This window comes from Temnothorax longispinosus, unplaced genomic scaffold, assembly GCF_030848805.1.
Source record: "Temnothorax longispinosus isolate EJ_2023e unplaced genomic scaffold, Tlon_JGU_v1 HiC_scaffold_43, whole genome shotgun sequence".
Taxonomy (NCBI): Eukaryota; Metazoa; Arthropoda; class Insecta; order Hymenoptera; family Formicidae; genus Temnothorax; species Temnothorax longispinosus.
Window position 1 is genome coordinate 51,463 of NW_027270264.1, and position 25,948 is coordinate 77,410.

General features: G+C 45.9%; 1 long non-coding RNA gene across 1 annotated transcript; it reads right to left on the reverse strand.

Moving 5' to 3' along the window:
* Positions 1 to 6,981: 6,981 nt before the first annotated feature.
* On the reverse strand, positions 6,982 to 8,241 carry LOC139824543 (uncharacterized). Its single transcript, XR_011735171.1, has 2 exons — positions 7,442 to 8,241; positions 6,982 to 7,147 (listed from the first exon to the last, which is right to left on the reverse strand). It is a non-coding gene; the product is annotated as an uncharacterized lncRNA (long non-coding RNA).
* Positions 8,242 to 25,948: the final 17,707 nt, after the last annotated feature.

The window sequence follows — 25,948 nt, forward strand, 5'->3', positions numbered from 1 at the left end:
TGGGTAAAGACTAAATATTAGTCACTACTATGGACGTTTGACTCTCTGGAGTCTAATATTGAATAATCTTCGACGATTATTCTTAAATCAATCCCTCGTGCTGCTCTTCTCTGCGTGGGATAATGAAACTGGCAGTCTTACATCCGACTGCAAGATTCGCAGCCGGACACTGCGCAATCTTTAATGAGCGGTCCTAGGATGCGCCATGGACGAGGTGCATCCGAATTTTAGTCCTAAGGGGAGCACACCCCTGAAATAACGAAACAAACAATATGAAAGGTACAAAGAAAGAGAATAAACTTACCGTCTCAGGGGGTTCGGAGACCCAAAGACCGGCGCGGGGGGGTTGTAGTCCCAGCGAACCCCGTGTCGATGGGCTTGTCCCAGAATCAAGCGATGGGCTCAGTACACAAATAGCACTGCGTCTGATTGGACAGGCGCAGCTGCCAATACAGATAAGACGAAGGAAGCCACCAAGGTGGTGGAGATGGAAGAAGAAGACTATGATAAAGGTGTTAATCTTGCCAGACAGATTATTACGGATACTATTACAACCGAGGATCCTCTGGCTTCGGATGACGTAAGGACTGATCCTACTTTCGCTCTTCCTGGTGTGTCTGATTCGGAGGGATCAGTGCATCGTGACCAGCAGTTGGTGGGAGACGTGGTTATGATCGATGACGATGATGATGACGAAGATATCCCTCCACCTACTCCAAATAGGGATAAGAGGAAGGCGAGATTTCCCTCGGACTCTCCGGAAAACACGGCTAAACCCCTGAAAAGAAGATACACAACCTCGGAGAATGAGATCTACACTCCGGTGCCAACATCCAAACATAGGCTCTCTATACAGCCGGTGGCTGCTAATAACCTACGTTCCTATGATTCGGACCAACTGAACAAATGCGCTACTGAATGTCTCCAAAAAATGGAGAACATCAGAAATAGTAGTAAAAATATTAAAGGAAACTTTTCTGGATACCTCAGAGATGGGATCTCAAATATAGGCGAAATCTTGGACATCTATCGTGAACGCCTGGGTGCCACTAGAGACGTAGCAGATCTTGAATACAGAACAAAAATCTGACTACACAACTGCGCAAAGTTACTCGCGAGCAGGAGCTCCAGAAGAAGGAGTACTCCATTCTCCGCAAAGAGAACGAAGATCTCTGCAAGGACATGGAAATGCTCCGTAGAGAGATGAAAAGTATGAGAGACTCCGCAAACATGAGAGGATCTCCTTTAAAGGTTTTCTGAAATAACTCTGCTGATACTCGCAAGACAAACGCTGGAGAACCATTAACTCGCGTCGAAGACTTTCCCCCTCTCCCACAGAGAAAACCTAGAGTTATCTCTTCGGAGATACTACGAGACAGAACGGTCAAGTTGCGTAAATATCCCACTAGTGCTTCGGGATCGGAAACGGATGCAGTTGGGGTTCCTAGCTCATATAAGAAGAGATCTCCTTCCGGTGGGAACAGGAAAGCGGACAAAGAGACTAATGTTATCTACCCGGAAGAGGATAACGATTCGTATCATATGTTGGAATGCATGAATCAACAGATCCAACAATTGGTGGCCAACATGGAGGTACTTCGAATGCGGTTCGAAATCGGAGGAACCTCCTAAGAAGAAAAGAATAAAGAAGACATCTTTTATCCAACAATGGGGTCTCGGTGATGGGGAGTTTATGGTCCGCAACCTCTGCACTGCCTATGAAGGACGACTCGGAAAGAAGGATCTCGACGGGGGTTTCGGAGACGCTCCTCGTTCGAACCACTCGTTCACGTAGACCGCCTAAAACTGCCGCGGTGTCTATTACGAGTCTCAAGGATGACGTTAGCTATGCTGACATCCTGAAGAAGGCCCGCGAAAATATAAATTTAGATACCCTTGGAATTGAGACCTCCAAGATTAGACGCGGTATCAATGGAGGGATTATCATCGAGATCCCGGGCGCGGACGGCACTACTAAGGCTGACTCACTCGTGGTAAACTCGGGAAGTTCTTGACGTCAACAATACCGCATCACTCGTCCTACTACTATGGGTGAACTGCGAATTTGGAGCTTTGATGACTCCATTTCGCCGACAGAGATACTGAACGAAAGTCTAGTGGTTGGTGACTGCGACGAACACCTCGTCAAACTAGGTAACATTCGAAAAATGAACAACGGACTCAATTCCGTTTGGTTAAATGCCCCCTTTCCGCAGCCATCAAAATATCGGCAACAAATAAAATCCAAAATTGGTTGGACCATTGCCCGAGTTGAGTTACTGGAGGCGAGGCCTGTACAGTGCTTCAAGTGTTGGCGCTATGGTCATGTCCGCACCACGTGCAGTTTTTCGGAGGACCGCACGGGTGCTTTGTTTTAGATGCGGCGAACGTGGTCACCAAATCAGTGATTGCAGGGAGGATCCCCGCTGTGTCATTTGCAGGGAGGCCGGAAGACCCAGCGACCACCGGCTGGCTCACTTAATATTTGTACGAGCGTTGAACCGATTCGAGGAAGACGTAGGAACCCGTGCCAATGGTCGTGTGCCGGCACAGAGATGACCCTGTGCCTACAGCTAAATTTGAACGGTAGCAAGGAGGCCCAGGACCTCCTGTTCACCATTCTAGAGAGAATGGGGGGCTGCTGTCTGCGCGATCGAACCCGCCAGAACACATAGCCATACCAGCTATGGTTCCATAGTCATGACGGCCTTGCGGCCATTTACGTCAATAACAGGGCCACTCGCAGTGTTGTCACGCCGTGGGTTTTTCGGCCCGCGCGGGAGCGTCGTGCGCATGCGTCAGCTGACGTCACAGCTCACGCCAGCTACGGAGTAACGGAGTACGGAGGTTATCGAGGTGCAACAAGGGCGCTGGAGCTGGAGGCTCCAAAGTAATATAATAAACTGTGGTACTATGCCCTGTATGAATAAGGACGGATCTAAGTTAGGGATACAAGAAGGAGAAGAAGAAGATGCAGCAATAGGTGCGTATAAGGGGTATCCCTTGTAATTTTCTGGCGTTTGTTGTAAGAAATAAGTTAGCAGTGTGTCATATTGTGCAGGTCAAAATATTCTGCAGTGATAGAGAAAATAACGCAACGGAGATGGATCATCCAGAGCTGTCGACATCGGGTGACATCAAAGAAAAGAAGAGGACATCAAAAATGAACGTATTCCAGTACTCTTGGTTAAGTATAGATATTTTTAAAGAATGGTTAATGCCACACGAAGATAATAAAAAGGCTCTCTGCACGGCTTGTGATAAAGTTATTTTATGTGGCAAATCAGATTTAATAAGACATTCCAAAACAAAGTTACATGTGACGAATATTAGTAAGAGCCGTAATGTCACACCATCTGCTTTATTGCCTAAGCTCAAATGTAATATTAAAGATGCGGACCATGTTAAGAAAGTTAAAACAACCGACATAGAGATAGCTGCTTTTTACGCGGAACATAATATAGCTTTTAGAACTGTAAATCACATGGTCCCTTTAATGAAAAAAACTGCACCGGTAATTAACGATGTGAAAATGTCAAAAACAAAATGTACAAAATTAATAACAAATGTCTTAGGAAAACGCGAAACCGATAAACTTATTACAACTTTAAAAAGTCAGAAATTTTCTATTTTAGTAGATGAAAGCACAAGTATCTCAAACGATAAGTTGCTTTGTATTTTAGTAAAGTATGTATCATTAGAAACCAAAAAGTGCATTACTCAATTATTACAATTAGTTGCATTAGATGCAACGGATTGTTCTGCAGACAAATTATATTCTGCATTTGAAAAATGTTTAAAAAGTAAAGGAATACCATTGTCAAATATTGTATGAATGGCTTGTGATAACGCTTCTGTGATGATATGAGTTCGAGATTCTTTTGCAAGTAGATTAAAAAAAGAGGTACCGGCCCTTGTTGTATTAAATAGTATATGCCATTCCTCAGCTCTTATATCGAGTAAAGCTTGTTCAAAATTGCCGGATTCTTGTGAAGATGTCTTGCATGCAGTTGCTACATATTTCTCGACCAGTGCAAAAAGATCTGCTATCCTGTGCGATTTCCAGAGCTTTTTTGGAGTAGAATCACGTAAAATCTTAAAATTATCAGGTACAAGATGGCTCGTCTTACAGAAGTGTGTTACTAGACTTCTCGATAACTGGGAAGTCTTAAAACATTACTTCCACCTGGAAACTATTGAAAGTAAAAATAAATCGGCAATAACAATATTTAATACTTTAAATAATAATAAAATTAAAGCATATATGTTATTTTTAAAATATTGTTTGAAATTCTTTAATCAGTTTAATGCGTTCTTTCAAGGAAGGAACATTTTAATTCATAAATTAGCTGAGAGTAGTGAGCATTTAATAAAGCAGATAGGTAACAATTTCTTGCTGCCTGAGGCGTTAAAAAATATTTCTTTGGAAATTATTAACTCGCAAAATTTTTTACCATTAAATTCAATATATGTTGGTCCCGAATGCGAATCTTTATTAAAATTAGTCTTTGGAATTTGTTATAGAAATCAAATCCAGATGTTTATCTTTTTACATAACCGCGTTAGAAGAAATGATAAAACGATTGCCTTACAATAATGAAATGTTTCGAGAACTGACATTTTTAGATCCAAGTATAGCGTTGAGCGACGAAAGTAGACTTACCTTTCCAGACTTGAGAAATGTAGCAAGACATTTTCAAATTTCTGATATTACGGCTTTAGCCTGTGAGTGGAGAACGTTGCCTATTGTATTTAATGACGCGGATAAAATTCATTTAGCTAACTTAGAACTTGATGACATGTGGAATAATATTTTTCAAAAAAAGAATTTGAATGGTGAACCGTCTTTTCCAAATTTAGAAAATTTAGTACATGCAGTTATGTCACTTCCACATTCCAATGCCGAAGTAGAGAGAATTTTTTCAATTGTTACAGATGTGAAAAATAAAAAGAGGAATCGGCTTGATGTCGCCACTTTGGACGCAGTTTGTAAAGTACGTTCTAGTTTCCAAACTAATAACACTGATTGTCGCACTTTCAAAGTAGATTCAACACATTTAGAACTGCACAATTATAAGAATTTCATATTCTCTTAACAATAGTCAGATAAAGATAAATAGAAATTGTTGATTTTTTACGCATGCTTTTATTATAACTTTTCCCTTCTAGTGTCAATTTAACCTCATTTTTTAAATATTTTAGTAACATTTCAACAAGTACAAATGTAACAACTTCTTTGAAAATAAAAGTCGTTTTTCTCGACCGGACTGGCCAAAAACAATTTTATTCTTCACAACGTTTCGACCACATTCTGGTCCTTATCAAGTGAATTAGAACTACGCACACAACATTTTTTAATTCGCTGACATTAGTGCCCAAACCATATCATGCAATCGCAAATCTAGAATCGCAAAAACGCAGTAGTCAATAAGATAAAATCATGACAAGTTACCAAGTCTATAACATAAAGTGAAATACCATAAAGTAAAAAAATAAGATAAAAGAATTTGAATTAAATAAGTGTAAATAAAATAAGTTAAGTTAAAAAGTCAAAAAGTAGTCAAATTATGTAGTCAAAAAGATAAAAACATGAAAAGTTACCAAGTCTATAACATAGAAATAAAATAAAAGAATTGAATTAAATACGTGTAAATTAAATAGATTAAAATTAAATGAGTGTAAAAGATACATACGTTGTGCGTGTCAAAAGAAAGATTGTAGAGGGAAAGAAAAAGGCAAGTCATGTCAGAGAGCACATCCATACCTCTCCACAGTCAAAGTCGTACTGAGAGACACATAATAGGACAAATAACTAACTGTGCGCTCACGGACAAAACAAACCGGCAAACCTAAGTTGCGTCAATAACTCGGTTGTAATTCGCTGGTAAATTTTCGGTGTCTTTTTGTAGATTGATTGCGCTGTCACATTTCTTAATAAAAAACATCTCAGAGATTTCACGCTTCTTGAACTGTCTTTCCTTGTATAAAATTTTTGGTTGTTGCCAATTGAAATCATGTTTGTGAGTGAGACGGTGCTTACTCACCACAGAATGATTATCGCTATTCTTCCTAATGTCGCAAGCATGTTCCTTAATACGCGTCTCTAAGTGTCTTTTTGTTTGACCGATGTATGCAGCGTTACAATTAGCGCAATCAATCTTGTACACTAACTCAGTTTGTTTAAGATTCGGTAACTTGTCTTTCCCCTTTTTATGATGCAGTCTAATTTCTTCGGAATAGTGAGCAGCACTTTAAATTCCGCATCGCGCATTCAAAATTCTATTATTATGTCCACCACAGAATTCACCCGATCATTCTTGTCTTTCCTATCTACAGGAAGAGCGAATCTGTCGCCCAGACTAAGAAACTTTAAAACTCTATCAGGGATTTGTTTGTTACTTAAATTAATGATCCATTTTTTATGGTTGATGTTGAGTAAAGAGTTAATAATCGGATTCTGCGTGGCCATAACTGAGTCAAACTTATTAATTAATTTTAATTGCGTTTTACGGTCATGTGTACGGAGATAGTTAGTGTTAAAACTAATAAAATTATTAAACAATAAAGACGGTAAGTGTTCGCGAAGTTGATTCTCAACTCCGTTGACTTTCGATCGTAAATAACATAAATTGACATTAGCATCGTTGATCTCTAAATTAAGGAGTTTTGACCGTACTTGCTTTTCAAAAAGAGTAAACTCCTGTTTTATACTGTTACTGTGAAATTCAATGTTAAAACGTAGACGATGCAGGTGCGGGGGCAGGACATCAGATCTTCTGCAGCGGAGCAAGAATTTCAGTTGTTGGTTAGTTGAGATGGCCTTAATATTCAAATTAATCCAAGATTTAAGTAATGTCGTGGTCTCATATCCAAACTGTCTAGTAACAGTATTGAAAAATCCTTCGTCACGATGAAACACCATAATTCTGGTCCAAGGTGTGCGGTATAAACAAACAAATAACTTCCTTCGCCAGTGGATAAATTCAAAATAAAAGTCGTTTTTCTCGACCGGACTGGCCAAAAACAATTTTATTCTTCACAACGTTTCGACCACATTCTGGTCCTTATCAAGTGAATTAGAACCACGCACACAACATTTTTTAATTCGCTGACATTAGTGCCCAAACCATATCATGCAATCGCAAATCTAGAATCGCAAAAACGCAGTAGTCAATAAGATAAAATCATGACAAGTTACCAAGTCTATAACATAAAGTGAAAATCTATACCATAAAGTAAAAATAAGATAAAAGAATTTGAATTAAATAAGTGTAAATAAAATAAGTTAAGTTAAAAAGTCAAAAAGTAGTCAAATTAGGTAGTCAAAAAGATAAAAACATGAAAAGTTACCAAGTCTATAACATAGAAATAAAATAAAAGAATTGAATTAAATACGTGTAAATTAAATAGATTAAATTAAATGAGTGTAAAAGATACATACGTTGTGCGTGTCAAAAGAAAGATTGTAGAGGGAAAGAAAAAGGCAAGTCATGTCAGAGAGCACATCCATACCTCTCCACAGTCAAAGTCGTACTGAGAGACACATAATAGGACGAATAACTAACTGTGCTCACGGACAAAACAAACCGGCAAACCTAAGTTGCGTCAATAACTCGGTTGTAATTCGCTGGTAAATTTTCGGTGTCTTTTTGTAGATTGATTGCGCTGTCACATTTCTTAATAAAAAACATCTCAGAGATTTCACGCTTCTTGAACTGTCTTTCCTTGTATAAAATTTTTGGTTGTTGCCAATTGAAATCATGTTTGTGAGTGAGACGGTGCTTACTCACCACAGAATGATTATCGCTATTCTTCCTATAGTCGCAAGCATGTTCCTTAATACGCGTCTCTAAGTGTCTTTTTGTTTGACCGATGTATGCAGCGTTACAATTAGCGCAATCAATCTGTACACTAACTCAGTTTGTTTAAGATTCGGTAACTTGTCTTTCCCCTTTTTTATGATGCAGTCTAATTTCTTCGGAATAGTGAGCAGCACTTTAAATTCCGCATCGCGCATTGTGCGGCCGACGTTGTGGCTTAGGCCTTTAACATACGGAATGGTTATACATTTTCGAGGATCCCGAGCCACGCTATCGCTGTTGGAATTATTAGAATTGTTGTGACGCGTCCGCAGCTCATTAAGTCTGATATTGATGTATCTGTTGATAACTTTGTTCGGATAACAATTGTTTGAAAGAATCTTTTTTATTTCGCTTAAGTTATTCTTGTGGAAACGCGTGTCAGATACGGTCACGCGCTTCTTCAACAATATCTTCAGCAATAAGATGGATATTACTTTCAAAATTCTTAATTATGTCCACCACAGAATTCACCCGATCATTCTTGTCTTCCTATCTACAGGAAGAGCGAATCTGTCGCCCAGACTAAGAAACTTTAAAACTCTATCTGGGATTTGTTTGTTACTTAAATTAATGATCCATTTTTTATGGTTGATTGAGTAAAGAGTTAATAATCGGATTCTGCGTGGCCATAACTGAGTCAAACTTATAATTAATTTTAATTGCGTTTTACGGTCATGTGTACGGAGATAGTTAGTGTTAAAACTAATAAATTATTAAACAATAAAGACGGTAAGTGTTCGCGAAGTTGATTCTCAACTCCGTGACTTTCGATCGTAAATAACATAAATTGACATTAGCATCGTTGATCTCTAAATTAAGGAGTTTTTGACCGTACTTGCTTTTCAAAAAGAGTAAACTCCTGTTTTTATACTGTTACTGTGAAATTCAATGTTAAAACGTAGACGATGCAGGTGCGGGGGCAGGACATCAGATCTTCTGCAGCGGAGCAAGAATTTCAGTTGTTGGTTAGTTGAGATGGCCTTAATATTCAAATTAATCCAAGATTTAAGTAATGTCGTAGTCTCATATCCAAACTGTCTAGTAACAGTATTGAAAAATCCTTCGTCACGATGAAAAACACCATAATTCTGGTCCAAGGTGTGCGGTATAAACAAACAAATAACTTCCTTCGCCAGTGGATAAATTCAAAATAAAAGTCGTTTTTCTCGACCGGACTGGCCAAAAACAATTTATTCTTCACAACGTTTCGACCACATTCTGGTCCTTATCAAGTGAATTAGAACCACGCACACAACATTTTTTAATTCGCTGACATTAGTGCCCAAACCATATCATGCAATCGCAAATCTAGAATCGCAAAAACGCAGTAGTCAATAAGATAAAATCATGACAAGTTACCAAGTCTATAACATAAAGTGAAAATCTATACCATAAAGTAAAAATAAGATAAAAGAATTTGAATTAAATAAGTGTAAATAAAATAAGTTAAGTTAAAAAGTCAAAAAGTAGTCAAATTATGTAGTCAAAAAGATAAAAACATGAAAAGTTACCAAGTCTATAACATAGAAATAAAATAAAGAATTGAATTAAATACGTGTAAATAAATAGATTAAATTAAATGAGTGTAAAAGATACATACGTTGTGCGTGTCAAAAGAAAGATTGTAGAGGGAAAGAAAAAGGCAAGTCATGTCAGAGAGCACATCCATACCTCTCCACAGTCAAAGTCGTACTGAGAGACACATAATAGGACAAATAACTAACTGTGCTCACGGACAAAACAAACCGGCAAACCTAAGTTGCGTCAATAACTCGGTTGTAATTCGCTGGTAAATTTTCGGTGTCTTTTGTAGATTGATTGCGCTGTCACATTTCTTAATAAAAAACATCTCAGAGATTTCACGCTTCTTGAACGTCTTTCCTTGTATAAAATTTTTGGTTGTTGCCAATTGAAATCATGTTTGTGAGTGAGACGGTGCTTACTCACCACAGAATGATTATCGCTATTCTTCCTAATGTCGCAAGCATGTTCCTTAACTTTATATGTTATTTGTTTAGACTTGCTATCTTATCGTATTACGCCAACCTTCTTGAGATGCCTCCATTTCGTCAGACTGCGGCAATATGAGTATTTATCACCATGTATATTATTCATATGTATATTTCTTATGTACAATGTTATTTTTTAATACTGGTAAGGTTTCTGCAGTTTCCCTTACTCTAGCAACAAATGTTGGTATCATATAATAAATCGGCTGCAGACGTACAAAATAACAAATAAATTAAGTTCGTATTACCACTTATATGGAACTACATTCTATTTTTTTAATATAAACTCTTTCTTCTCCCCCTGCAACTTCCTTCACATTTCACTTTCTTGCTGGGACCTGACGATACCCATATTTGGCGAAGTGTATACGTTACTGATGTGACGTCAGCTGACGCATGCGCACGACGCTCTCGCACGGGCCGAGAAAAAACCCCACGGCGTGACAACACTGCCACTACCGCCCTCGCCACGTTGGAGGCCCGCGGAAGACACTGCGTTTTGATTAGACTGGGAGAGTTTTACTTCCTCTCCTGTTATATCTCTCCTAACGTAAAACCTCACGGAATTTTCGAGTTTTTTTTGGAGGAGGTGTCCACGATCTGTTATGGCGTGGCTCACAACAACAGACTTGTTATTTGCGGGGACTTTAATGCCACTCGTTTCCTGGGGTTCAAATTACATCCAACGTCAGAGGCGACGCTCAATTGAGGAGCTTGCGTCGCACTCGATTGGAGGCTTGTGATCGAGGTAATCAGCCCACGTTTTCGAGTCATCAGGGACTTCGATAATTGACCTCACTTGGACCCCCCTGACCTATTTAATAGGGTGCGGCGATTGGTCTGGTCCGCGAAGATTTAGAGTCCATGTCGGACGTCCCATCTCTACATCGTCTTTCGTAATTACGGACTCTATTTCTCGGCGTATACACATCTATTCCCCGAAGGTGGAATTTCAGGAGGATGGATGTCGGGCTATTTTTCAGGAGGCCATCGAATGGAGGGCGCAGTTTACTCCTGGTGACCCGGAATATATTTAACAGAGTGGGCCCAGACAAGGGATTAACAATTGCATCTATGATGCCTTGTCAGGCGGCGGTCCCTCGCTTACGCGCTGCAGAGTGGATAGGGCCCATTGTGGAACGACCAAATGCGCACTTGAGAACCGATGCGTATCGCCGCGAGGAGGGGACCTGGACCCGCGGTAGGGACGCAGAGACTCCCCGGTGGTTCTGGAGGCCAAGAGGACTGCGTATATGGCTGCTACTCAGAGTCTCAAACACGAGATCCAAAACGCTAAGTCCGTTGCATGGCAGGAGCTCATTAATACGCTCAGAGATGACCGTGGGGTCTTCCTTATAACTGGTTATGGGTAAAATAGGAAGCCCACTCCTGCGCTTAGCTCCACCCTCGAGCCGGAGGTTTTGTGAGTCGTTTGCTGGACGATCTGTTTCCACCTGGTAGAGAGCTTTCGCGATTCAACCTGGGGAGACTGTGAGACGGGAGAACCCCAATCACTTCTGACGAAGTGGAGGAGGCAATTGCAGCCAAAAGACTACAAGCACAGCGCCTGGTCCAGACGGTTTCAAGGCGACCGTCCTTAAAAGTTGCCCCCCGTCATGGTGCACCGATTAAACCAGCCAGCTTTAACATCTGTTGGCGTGTTTTCCATCCAATTGGAAGGTTGCGGACCGTGTCTTGATTCCTCTTGACCCTCGCGGTGAAGTTCCTAAGAATCTGCCTGTTAAACGAGACTGGGAAGTCTTCGAACGCGTCATTGCCAATCGCTTCTAACCATCTTGTGAACAGACATGTTTTGGCTTCCGTAAGATGCGTTCTACGACAGACGCTCTTTTTCTGGTGAAAAACATAATTACCGAGGCCCGCACGAACGGTCGAGTTGTACTTGCCGTTTCATTGGATATTAAAAACGCGTTTAATTCCATAAAACACTCAAGGATTAGAGCTGCTTTGAGGAACAAGCGTCTTCCGCAATATCTGAGACGAATTATAGAAGACTATCTGAGAAATAGAACGATCAGATACACCTCGTCAGACGGCACCAGACGCACCAGGCGGGTTAACAGAGGGGTTCCCCAGGGCTCGGTGCTGGGTCCTCCGTTATGGAACCTGGGATTCGATCAGGTGTTGCGCACCCTGCTTCCAGGCGATTCCCACGTCGTGTGCTACGCCGATGATACTTTGTTGCTTGTGGCCGAAGAAGACTTTGACTCCGCGTGTGCCCTCGCGTCAGAGTGCCTCGATAGACTTATGATAAACATAAGAGACCTTGGCCTGTCTGTTTCTTGGCCCAAGACAGAAGCCGTATTCTTCGGTCCTGTCCCCGAAACTCAGTTTTCGCCTATGAGGGACAGAACATTAAAATCTCTACAAGTATGAAGTATCTTAGAGTTATCATCGACAAAAAATTGGGCCTTCAATGCACATGTGAACTACGTCGCCGAGAAGATTTCGAAAGTGAATCGTGCTTTGTGCGCGATACTACCAAATCTCAGAGGGCCCGTAGAAAATAAGCGTCGTTTATATTTCTCCGTGGCAACATCCATCGCGCTCTACGCCGCCCCTATCTGGAGCGAAGAGTTCCTAGCTTCTGAGAACAAGCAGAGATTGATGCGTCGCGCACTTCGTCTCTCAGCGTTGAGAACTACTATGGCATATCGCACGGTCTCGTATGAGGCGGCCACGTTACTGGCCCGTGTTCCGCCTCTTCACCTATACGCGGAGTTTCTTGAGGAGAACGTATCTTCGTCATCGTAGGATGAAAGAGAGCGGTACCTACAACGAGGTGTCGGCTCCTGCCGTACGTCAGGAAGAATGGGACGCGCTGCGCGATCAATGGCGCACTCATGTCACACGCGCTAATCTTCCCGGTAGGAGAACTCGGGAGCTATCGCTCCTAGCTTCGACGATTGGTTGGATCGCAGTGCCGGCTTCCTTACATATAGGATTACACAATTCCTAACAGGACACGGATGCTTCGGCACCTACCTGAATAGAATTGGTAAGGAGGATTCCCCGATATGCCGGTACTGTGACTCGGAGGAGGACACGCCGGAGCACACCTGGAGGCGTGTCACTTTTGGGCCATGGAAACGTGGCGAACTCACCGCTGTGATTGGACAGGACCTCTCTTGAGAACATTATCGCAAGAATTTGTAACTCTAAAGAACGTTGGAATGCGTTCTCGGTTTTCGTCGAACGGTCCTCCAACGTAAGGAGGAAGACGAACGGAGGAGACAGCAGCAGGCCCTTGATCAGGGATAGTCGCGTTGCTTGCGTTTTCATTGCGGCTTTGTCATTGCGTGCGGCTATCTCTATGTACGAATTTATTTATTCTCTGCGATTATTATTTTACTTATTTGCGTGCGGACGGGGTTCTCCCGTCGCTCCTGGTTTGCTCGGGCGCGGGCCGGTTCTGGCTCTCCTCCTCCTGGGGTCCGGTGCGTCGCTTAGGCGACGTTCCCGGATCCTTGGGGGGTTGTGGGTGGGGGGCGGTCGGCGTGCGGGTTTCCCTATGGGCGGCTGGATGGCCCTGTAACTTAGAATAGTATTAGTTTGTATTTATACACAAACATTTCTAATTGTCTCTTCTGGGAGCTCCGCTGCGATGGGTTGGGGTTCCCCGGGGGTCGGTCGCCGTGGTCTCGCCGCTCACCGCTGTGCTTGCGGGGCTCCGGCCCCACTGCTCCGCAGTGGGTTTGCCGGAGGCCCCGTTGTAGCCGCGGGGTGCGGGTGGTCGTCCTTCGGGGTTTCCTCGGCCTGCGGCGAGGCTCTTGGAAACTTTACTCTTTTCGCGCCCCTCCCTCCCCTCTCCCCCCCTTCTGGGGGGCCTGGGGGCGGGACGGGCGTGATCCCTACTATAGCCGTTGTCGTTACAACGGCCCGTGATGCGGACCTAGTCCGAATGTTTCCCGGTGTTGGGTTTATGTTAACCCTCAATGTTAACGAGCATCGCTCGTGTTTTGATTTGTGTGGAACCTCTCTCCGGGAGGGAGGTTCCTGTTCGTTTGGTACGTACTTGTCCTCTGGCCCTGTGCGTTCTTCCTAGGGACGTCCGTGATTCCCCTATGGAATGGCCTCGCAGCCGATGAAGAGCGTCCTCAATGATGTGACTGCCCTGCGGTCACTATCATGAGGACCTCCGAGGCGGTCGAACGTTGGCACTCGTGCCAACTTTCGACTAGTGTGTCATTCCGGCGGGTTCCACGGCGCCCCTGTTTGATCCTTTGTGTGATTTCGTCTCCGGTTTACGTTTTCTGTCGCCTCTGCGAGAGGACTGTTGTGGCACGTGACGTAATACCTCGAGTCTCCCGCGTGTTGCAACTGTTGTCCAGCGTGCTAATGTTTGGGAGAGGTTTTTTAGTGGGTGCAAGCCCCACATATCCTGGGGACGGCCCCCGGTAGAATGCGCGAGGCATTTTTCCTCTTCCACGAAACAAAAAAAAAAAGGTTAGGTTAGGTTGTGACCGAACGATGCATAATCGGGCCATGGGGTACGCTATTTTGTCCTATTAGTCATCGGTCGCCACTCGGTTTAACCTTTATATACCGAGAAGGTAGGTATTCGTTATGAAAATCACCAAAATGTGAACAATTTGTTTAAAACAATTTTATTTTTCAATCCCGCCACAACTGCTCGATAAGCATCGCCTGAGCTCTGGATACCGCTAGGTATGACCTCAATCGGCCAGCCAGGGATACCTGTTAGCCGGACAGCTGCTTGATCAGGTAATATCTCCTTAACCCTTTGACTTTTTAGGTTCCCGCCACGGTTGCCTCCTCTGGATGCTCTGCCAATCGTTTCCACTATCACCCATTCATCTACCTCATCCGTGGAACCATGATAGCCGGACAACCGCTTGATCGGCTAAGTCCCGACATTAATCTAAGTATAACGCTATTAATTCTCTCTTATTTTCAGGTTTCGTCGACAGCTGCTTCATCACCATCGCCGATGTCATGGATCAACGCTACTCACCGATGTCCAGGATCAACGCGTCTGGGAGATAGCCGGACAACCAGGTAAGTACGAGAACTGTCCGCGTAACTACAACTAATATCAACTTTTTTCAGGTTTCCGCTACGGTTGCTTCATCAGTGGCCTCCTCTGAAGTAGAATCTGTGATGACCTTGAAGATCGGACCACGCTATCACCACGATGGCCGGACAATCGCTTGTTCAGGTAAGTTTCCGGGTAAGTAAAGATATTTTCGTCTGGATTTTTGCAAATAACGATTGCTTTTATTGTTAACTATAGTTGCACAATGTTGGTGGTTCACAATTAACGATTGCCACATAAGATGGCGGTCGCACGTCTCGCAAAGTGCGATATCACGATTAAGGTACGCGATAACCCGTACGTCTTTCGTATCGACGTCACGTAACGCTGTTGGCGGGCGTTCCCGTTTGTTAATAGACGCTGAGGTAGTCTTAATTATCGTATTCCGTTTCGCGTTCGCGAATATTCTTCGACGATACACCGGTATAATACGCGCGAGATTGCTACCTTCGAGCGCCCACGAGAGACTGCCTCGAGGAACGTTGCTCTCCCGGGCTCCCTACCTCCGGGTTTTTTCCCCTTCTATAGGGACTCGGCCGCTTTCTCCTCTCTGGAAATTTCCATGACGATGCTCGAACAATAGGTGTTTACGCGCTTCGGCACACCAGGTGTGCGCCAGATGTTCGCGATGGAAATTTCCAACGCTAGTACATTATATGCGTCGCGCTTTTACGACTTCCGGGTAGCAACATTTCAACTTTTACAATTATGAACTTATGACAACGCCGACCGGTGCGCAAGGTCTCTCGGAGGTCCTAGAACATGCTTCCGCGTCAACTTCCTGGAGACGACGTCTGGATCGCGTTTAAAACGTCTGCCAATGGCGGCGACCCAGATGCCCACTCTTTAGGCCCTGATCGATCGTATTCCGACCCTACTTCCTGTAGCCGACGTCTAAACTACTAGTTGTCCGGACTGTCCGGACAACCCCCTGTTAGGATGGTCGGATTTCGATCGCGCTTCGATTTCGAGCGTACCAGGTGTCCCTGGTGACGCAATCCTAGTTTTTATCATCTGTCCGGCAAACCGGGTGTTTGCGCGGTCATATCGCAATCGCGATTGATCCGGATGTCTTCTCGACCTTCCCCGAGTACGCATATTTAATCTCACGCCGATCCGACGCTCCGTTCACGATATCTGGTCTGTCCGGCAAACCGGATGTTTGCGCGGTCAGATCTCTCTCGCGTTAGACTCGTAAGGCTTGTTGACGTTCCCCGAGCTAGCATATCGGCTCTCAATTCGCTCCGACGCTCGGTTCACGATATCGGGTCTGTCCGGCAAACCGGATGTTTGCGCGGTCAGATCTCGTTCGCGTTCGGTCTCTAGGGTTTGTTCGTACCCCTGGACATGCATGTTTCATGCCGCGACGCTACGACGCTTCGCTCGCCATTTTTGCCCCTTGTCCGGCAAACCATGTGTTTACGCGGGCGGATCGCGCTCGCGATAGTCTCCGGAGGTCGGCGAAGCCTTCCTCTGGCGGCATGTTAAGCCTTTTGGCGCTGCGTCGCCGCGTTCGTCATTCGGTGACGTGTCCGGCAAACCTGGGGTTCGCGCGATCGGATCGTTTTCGCGATAGTCTCCAGAGGTTGGTAAAGCCTTCCTCTGGCGGCAGTTCATGCCATTTGGCGCTACGGCGCCTCCTTCATGTGTTTCGCCGGGTGTCCGGCAAACCCCATGTTTGCGCGGTCGGATCGCGCTAATTTCGGGATGACCCTCTCGTGAGGATGTCAGGAGTCGGCATCTCGACTCTCGTTCGCCTAATGTGCGCGCTGTCTTAATTCCGCGTTCCCGCTATGAAGATTGCGTGTGGCTCGACCAATCATCGTGCCGGTGCTCCTTACGATCCGCGCACCTATTGACTGAAAATAAACTGCTTCCTGGTCGGACCTGGCACTCTGTGCCGAAAAATGAAAAGAACATATTGTGGATCGCTGAAAATAATAATAACTTATATCCTACGTGGGCCGCTGCCCAGCGACCGCTGTCGCATGTTCTAACGCCGGACGGATAGGCTAAATAACTTTATTATAAACTAACTATATACATATTCCGTCCTCGGAGCGTGTCGGCGCCTCTTAAAACGTTTCTGGGGATGCCCCCCTTTCGTCTGCCGGATCTCCTTCTTCGCTGGCCGGGCTGGCGAATTCCGGCTCGTCCTCATCTGGCTGGTCCCATGTCTGATCCGGTGTGGCCGTAATTGTCACCGTGTCTGTCACGGTGACCCGGGTCATTTCGATGCGATACGCGCTGTCGAAGGCTTCGGCAGCGCGTCTTATCGCTTCTATCTCGGCAGGAGAGCCCCATAGGCGCGCGTCTCCCGCCGATGGCATCGATTGCCGTGCAATTTGTCGACTTACGACCACGACGGAGTACTTCGCCGAGTCCCCACTGCTACTGGCTGTGGTCGCGCATCGATCGTCGTTCCGCTCGGCTGATCTGCTCCGGCGTGAGTCGTGCGATCATTACTCGTGGTTGGCCAGGAGCTGGCCGCGCACGGTCTTGGTGCACGGTTTCAAGGTTAGGTTGTGACCGGACGGTACGTGTTGAGCCCGATTCCGGCGGATAATATTCCTATCAAACGGTCGCCACTCGGTTTTACCTTAGACTACCGAGAAGGTAAGTTCGCATCAACGCCCCGATTATTCGCAAGACGTTAATAGGAATTATTTGTTTCAGAAGGATGTCCCTGATGGATCACCGTTGCTGCTTCTCATCCCTGGATCCTCGCTTTACATCGCATACCAGATAGAGGTAAGTAAGGATAAATTAATTATATCCTAATTATTTGAATTCTATTTCAGACTGATGTCCCTGTTGGGTCACCGTTGCTGCTTCTCATCCCTGGATCCTCGCTTTACATCGCATACCAGATAGAGGTAAGTAATTATAAAATAATTATGTGATAATTATTTTATGTTTTGTTGCAGATCGACGCCCGGAATGGATCGCCGTTGCCGTTATCCGTCTCTGGATCCTCGCTTTACCTCGCATACCAGATAAGGATAAGTCCCGATAATTATGTTTTAATTACGTACTAATTCGCTTCTTTTCTTTCAGATTCCCGCCTCGGATGGATCGCTGCTATGTTGCTGCTCTGCTTCCCCGGATCCTCGCTTTACATCGCATACCGGATTGCCGCTGGCCAACGTTGGATCATCGCCGAAGGACAAGGTAAGTAGAAGGTAAGTATCGATAATTTTTTATAATTAATCAGGAGAATTTGTTTCAGAATTAATTAATCTTTAATTCCAGATCATCATTTCAACATTACAGGCCGTTTCACAATATCATAAAGGTGTCTCACAACGCGAGTTTCTCGCCTCGGTGTGAATGTCGCTTTATTTTAATAAAGTTGCACAATTATTCAAATTGCGTATCTCGGCCTATTCGTTTAGTCGATACGATGCTTTTATTCCAGATAATTATTCCGATCGGAGGACTTTGTGCCTCGTGACTGTTAAACTATGATCACGCACTCGGCCGTGACCATCACTCTATCATACAATGTTCGTGCGCTGAATTAACGAACGAGTATTCGGTGGTTAAATACAATGATTAATAATGTCCGCACAATATTCCGTATCCGCGTGACCCAATGCCCGTGGTTGTTATATACTCGATAATTGCACTTCCGTTAATTAACAATGTATCCGAATTTCAACTCGCGTAATGTTGCTAACACTCGATTGTATTTGGCAATTAATTGCCCCTCGCTGTTAGTTAAGACGAGTAATTTTACGCGATAGTACGCGGGAGTTCTCGGTTGTAAAGTATAACGCGTATGCCGATCGTACAGAGTGTGATACGTGTGTTCGCCACGGCTATACCCGAGAGACTGCCTCGAGCGGTTGCTCTCGCTTGGGCTCCCCACTTATGCCGGATCGTTCCCACTCCCCGGAACTTTCCGATCGTCTATTGTTCGCGGCTGGCACATCTGGCGCGATCATGCGAAAACACGCTGATTTTCACTATCTTCTCGCGTGCCCTTTTGCGCATTGCCCGTTCTAGAAGGTTCCCGTGGAAATTTCCACGCGCAACGCAGTGCGAGAACCTTCCTTCCTTGGTACCGCTGCACCAGGTATCCACTCGCGGAAACTGTTCGACGCGGACGACGTCGACCCATGCGCACCTCCTCGGAGATGCCCCTAAAGGTGAATTTGGGTGTTCTCCCTGTAGACGACGTCCGGGTGACGTCGATGTCGTCGGCCGTTGACGCCGACCCTCTGGCTAGGTTTCTCGGGAGCTGGTATCGCTGTTCCGGGGCCACTGTTCCCGGAGATGATGCATTTCCTGGGGATCTTCGTCGGAGCTCGACGTCGACCCCCTAGGCGGGTGTCCCAGGACCTCTCGCGATGGATTACGTCGTTTGTTCCCGGGGAAGATGCTTTTCCCGGGGAACTCGTCTGTCTTTGACGCCGACTCCCTGGAAGGGTGTCCCAAGTCCTGGTAAGACCGTCGGATAGATGACTTTCTGGCGAAAGTGTTTTTCGCCGGGATTTCGCCGGACAATGGCGCCGACCCTCTGGAGAGGCTCCTCTGGTCCTGGTGAGTCCGTCGGACCTCTCTTTCCCTGGAGAAATTATGTTTCCCGGGGATTTTCACCGGGTCATGGCGCAAACCCCCTGGGAGGATATCCCAGGTCTCACCCAATCCGTCGAGCGTTCTTATACCCGAAGCCGGTATCCTTTTCGGGAACCTTGCTTTGTCGGTAAATCTGGCGTCGCACATTCGTGCGCCAGGTATGCGGGATGGTCCTCTGGCCCATTGCCTCTGCAGGTCACTACGGTTTGGGCGTCTCACGTTATCGATCCTCGCCTTCGTCCCCTCAGTCGGTATCTTCTCCATTGAGGATGCTCGTCGGATCGTTTCCAAACTCGCCTCCGAAGCGCGCGGTCGCAAGGTTAGGTTAGGTTGTGACCGGACGGTACGTGTTGAGCCCGATTCCGGCGGATAATATTCCTATCAAACGGTCGCCACTCGGTTTTACCTTAGACTACCGAGAAGGTAAGTTCGCATCAACGCCCCGATTATTCGCAAGACGCTAATAGGAATTATTTGTTTCAGAAGGATGTCCCTGATGGATCACCGTTGCTGCTTCTCATCCCTGGATCCTCGCTTTACATCGCATACCAGATAGAGGTAAGTAAGGATAAATTAATTATATCCTAATTATTTGAATTTTGTTTCAGACTGATGTCCCTGTTGGATCACCGTTGCTGCTTCTCATCCCTGGATCCTCGCTTTACATCGCATACCAGATAGAGGTAAGTAATTATAAAATAATTATGTGATAATTATTTTATGTTTTGTTGCAGATCGACGTCCGGGATGGAGCGCCGTTGCCGTTATCCGTCTCTGGATCCTCGCTTTACCTCGCATACCAGATAAGGATAAGTCCCGATAATTATGTTTCAATTATGTACTAATTCGCTTCTTTTCTTTCAGATTCCCGCCTCGGATGGATCGCTGCTCTGTTGCTGCTCTGCTTCCCCGGATCCTCGCTTTACATCGCATACCGGATTGCCGCTGGCCAACGTTGGATCATCGCCGAAGGACAAGGTAAGTAGAAGGTAAGTATCGATAATTTTTTATAATTAATCAGGAAAATTTGTTTCAGAATTAATTAATCTTTAATTCCAGATCATCATTTCAACATTACAGGCCGTTTCACAATATCATAAAGGTGTCTCACAACGCGAGTTTCTCGCCTCGGTGTGAATGTCGCTTTATTTTAATAAAGTTGCACAATTATTCAAATTGCGTATCTCGGCTTATTCGTTTAGTCGATACGATGCTTTTATTCCAGATAATTATTCCGATCGGAGGACTTTGTGCCTCGTGATTGTTAAACTATGATCACGCACTCGGCCGTGACCATCACTCTATCATACAATGTTCGTGCGCTGAATTAACGAACGAGTATTCGGTGGTTAAATACAATGATTAATAATGTCCGCACAATATTCCGTATCCGCGTGACCCAATGCCCGTGGTTGTTATATACTCGATAATTGCACTTCCGTTAATTAACAATGTATCCGAATTTCAACTCGCGTATTGTTGCTAACACTCGATTGTATTTGGCAATTAATTGCCCCTCGCTGTTAGTTAAGACGAGTAATTTTACGCGATAGTACGCGGGAGTTCTCGGTTGTAAAGTATAACGCGTATGCCGATCGTACAGAGTGTGATACGTGTGTTCGCCACGGCTATACCCGAGAGACTGCCTCGAGCAGTCGCTCTCGCTTGGGCTCCCCACTTATGCCGGATCGTTCCCACTCCTCGGAACTTTCGCGATCGTCTATTGTTCGCGGCCGGCACATCTGGCGCTATCATGCGAAAACACGATGATTTTCACTACCCTCTCGCGTGCCCTTTTGCGCATCGCCCGTTCTAGAAGGTTCCCGTGGAAATTTCCACGCGCAACGCAGTGCGAGAACCTTCCTTCCTCGGTACCGCTGCACCAGGTTTTCACTCACGGAAAATGTTCGACGCGGACGACGTCGACCTATGCGCACCTCATCGGAGATGCCCCTGAAGGTAAATTTAGGCGTTCTCCCTGTAGACGACGTCCGGGTGACGTCGGTGTCGTCGGCCGTTGACGCCGACCCTCTGGCTGGGTTTCCCAGGTGCTGGTATCGCTGTTCCGGGCCACTGTTCCCGGAGATGATGCGTATCCTGGGGATCTTTGTCGGAGCTCGACGTCGACCCCCTAGGAGGGTGTCCCAGGTCCTGGTAAGACCGTCGGATAGCCAAGTTCCTGGCGAAAGTGCGTTTCGCCCGGATTTGGCCGAACAATGGCGCCGACCTCCTGGGGAGGCGTCCCAGGTCCTGGTAAGACCGTCGGATGGGCAAGTTCCTGGCGAAAGTGCGTTTCGCCCGGATTTGGCCGGACAATGGCGCCGACCTCCTGGGAAGGTGTCCCAGGTCCTGGTACGGCCGTCGGATAGGTAAGTTCCTGGCGAAAGTGCGTTTCGCCCGGACTTTGTCGGATAATGGCGCCGACCTCCTGGGAAGGTGTCCCAGGTCCTGGTGAGGCCGTTGGATCAATCAGTTCCTGGCGAAAATGCGTTTCGCCCGGATTTTGTCGGACAATGGCGCCGACCCCCTGGGAGGGTGTCCCAGGTCCTGGTAAGACCGTCGGACCAATAAGTTCCTGGAGAAATTCCGTTTTCCGGGGATTTTCACCGGGTCATGGCGCGCACCCCCTGGAGCTGTGTCCCAGGTTCTCGGATGACGATTCAGCCTGGTTGTCCCTGGAGAAGATGTTTTGTCCAAGAACTTGGCGTTTCTTTGGCGCCCACCTTATGGACGCGCGCACTGGGTACGGGGAATGTTTCTCCGTGCCCCTCATACGGGTTACCGTCGTAACTCTTTATCTGCGTGTGGAATTAAACGCGCTTACCTTCGTACGATTATCATCGCTCAACCCTATCGACAACCGCTAAATAATTTAAGACCTTTATGATCGGCGGTAAGTCAAACTATCTACTAAACGTGGTTTTGTACCGATCGGCCGGATATAATTCTAAACTTAAAATTACGCGCGGTCTCTACCGTCTTGCCGATCCTGTATTTTAACGATACGCAAAACTAAATCTATTTAGCCATATGGGCTGTCAATGCAACTTAATACTATATCATTCAGAAGCGCCGTAAGTGTAACCTTAAAATATTATCTATCATGGCATAAATGAAAATAAACTGAAAATAAAGTAACTGACAATTCTGTCACGCAAGTTGTCTAAACTAAATTAAGATTAATCAAAAATGGAAACAAAACGTGTATTTGTATATATATGTCGACGAGCCGTCTCTCCCTATTTCGGCTTCCAGGCCTCGTCATCCTCGCTCTCGCTTTCTTCCGACGGCGACTCGAAATCGTCGGAAGGCTGCTCCACCGGACCGATCGGGAACTTGTAATTTATGAATTCCGCGATCGAGTCTGTAAGCGGAGGAAACGCGGGAGTCATTACAGGCAACTGTAGTGCCGACATCAACGGCGTGGGCGGCATACAAGGGAGTTCGGTCTCCCTTGGCATGGATGTCGCTGCCGGGTCTTCATGAGGCGGCTGCGCTCCTTCCACCGCTCGTTCTTCTTGTGCCGCGCGTGGCTCCGCATCCGGTAACCTGCGCAGTATTACTCGGGGTGATTGCTTTATTCAAGCGACGCGGCTGTAGGATGTCCTGATGGATCACCGTTGCTGCTTCTCATCCCTGGATCCTCGCTTTACATCGCATACCAGATAGAGGTAAGTAAGGATAAATTAATTATATCCTAATTATTTGAATTTTTATTTCAGACTGATGTCCCTGTTGGATCACCGTTGCTGCTTCTCATCCCTGGATCCTCGGCTTTACATCGCATACCAGATAGAGGTAAGTAATTATAAAATAATTATGTGATAATTATTTTATGTTTGTTGCAGATCGACGTCCCGGATGGATCGCCGTTGCCGTTATCCGTCTCTGGATCCTCGCTTTACCTCGCATACCAGATATCAAGTGCTAATTCGCTTCTTTTCTTTCAGGATTCCCGCTCGGTCGCAAGGATCCACTCGCTTTACATCGCATACCGGATTGCCGCTGGCCAACGTTGGATCATCGCCGAAGGACAAGGTAAGTAGAAGGTAAGTATCGATAATTTTTTATAATTAATCAGGACAATTTGTTTCAGAATTAATTAATCTTTAATTCCAGATCATCATTTCAACATTACAGGCCGTTTCACAATATCATAAGGTGTCTCACAACGCGAGTTTCTCGCCTCGGTGTGAATGTCGCTTTATTTTAATAAAGTTGCACAATTATTCAAATTGCGTATCTCGGCTATTCGTTTAGTCGATACGATGCTTTTATTCCAGATAATTATTCCGATCGGAGGACTTTGTGCCTCGTGATTGTTAAACTATGATCACGCACTCGGCCGTGACCATCACTCTATCATACAATGTTCGTGCGCTGAATTAACGAACGAGTATTCGGTGGTTAAATACAATGATTAATAATGTCCGCACAATATTCCGTATCCGCGTGACCCAATGCCCGTGGTTGTTATATACTCGATAATTGCACTTCCGTTAATTAACAATGTATCCGAATTTCAACTCGCGTATTGTTGCTAACACTCGATTGTATTTGGCAATTAATTGCCCCTCGCTGTTAGTTAAGACGAGTAATTTTTACGCGATAGTACGCGGGAGTTCTCGGTTGTAAAGTATAACGCGTATGCCGATCGTACAGAGTGTGATACGTGTATTCGCCACGGCTATACCCGAGAGACTGCCTCGAGCGGTCGCTCTCGCTTGGGCTCCCCACTTATGCCGGATCGTTCCCACTCCCCGGAACTTTCTCGATCGTCTATTGTTCGCGGCCGGCACATCTGGCGCGATCAGGCGAAAACATGATGATTTTCACTACCCTCTCGCGTGCCCTTTTGCGCATCGCCCGTTCTAGAAGGTTCCCGTGGAAATTTCCACGCGCAACGCAGTGCGAGAACCTTCCTTCCTCGGTACCGCTGCACCAGGTATCCACTCGCGGAAACTGTTCGACGCGGACGACGTCGACCCATGCGCACCTCCTCGGAGATGCCCCTGAAGGTGAATCTGGGTGTTCTCCCTGTAGACGACGTCCGGGTGACGTCGGTGTCGTCGGCCGCTGACGCCGACCCTCTGGCTGGGTTTCCCAGGAGCTAGTATCGCTGTTCCGGGCCACTGTTCCCGGAGATGATGCGTATCCCGGGGATCTTTGTCGGAGCTCGACGTCGACCCCCTAGGCGGGTGTCCCAGGACTTGGTAAGGCCGTCGGATGGATAAGTTCCTGGCGAAGATGCGTTTCGCCCGGTTGTCGCCGGATCATGGCGCCGACCTCCTGGGAGGGTGTCCCAGGTCCTGGTAAGGCCGTCGGATGTACAAGTTCCTGGCGAAAGTGCGTTTCGCCCGGACTTTGTCGGACAATGGCGTTGACCTCCTGGGGAGGTATCCCAGGTCTTGGTAAGACCGTCGATGGGTAAGTTCCTGGCGAAAGTGCGTTTCGCCCGAACTTTGTCGGACAATGGCGCCGACCCTCTGGAGAGGTTCCTCTGGTCCTGGCGAGTCCGTCGGACCCCTCTTTCCCTGGAGAAATTACGTTTTCCGGGGATTTTCACCGGGTCATGGCGCGCACCCCTTGGAGCTGTTTCCCAGGTCCTCGGATGACGTTTCAGCCTGGTTGTTCCTGGAGAAGATGAAATTTCCCCAGAACTTAGTATTTCCTTGGCGCCCACCTTATGGACGCGCGTACCGGGTCCGAGGGATGATCCTCCGTGCCCCCGATACGGGTTATCGTCGTAACTCTATATCGGCGTTTGGAATTAAACGCGCTTACCTTCGTACGATTATTATCGCTTAAACTATATCGACAACCGCTAAATAATATAAGACCTTTATGATCGGCGGTAAGTCAAACTATCAACTAAACGTGGTTTTGTACCGGTCGGCCGGATATAACTCTAAACTAAAATTACGCGCGGTATCTACCGTCTTGCCGAGCCTATATTCTAATGATACGCAAAACTAAATGTACTTAGCCATACGGGCTGTCAATGCAACTTAATATATCTCTCAGAAGCGCCGTAAGTGTAATATCAAATAAAATGAATCATGGCATACATGAAAACGAAACGAAAATAAAGTAACTGACCATTCGGTCAAGCGATTTATGCAATCAAAACTAAATAACGAAACGTGTATTATATATAAATCGACGAGCCGTCTCTCCCTATTTCGGCTTCCAGGCCTCGTCATCCTCGCTCTCGCTTTCTTCCGACGGCGACTCGAAATCGTCGGAAGGCTGCTCCACCGGGCCGATCGGGAAATCATACCCTATAAATTCCGCGATCGCGTCTATTAGCGGAGGAGGCGCGGGAGTCGTTATCGGGAGCTGTAGTGCCGACATTAACGGCGTGGGCGGCATGCATGGGAGTTCGGTCTCCCGTGGTGCAGATGTCGCTGCTATGCTCC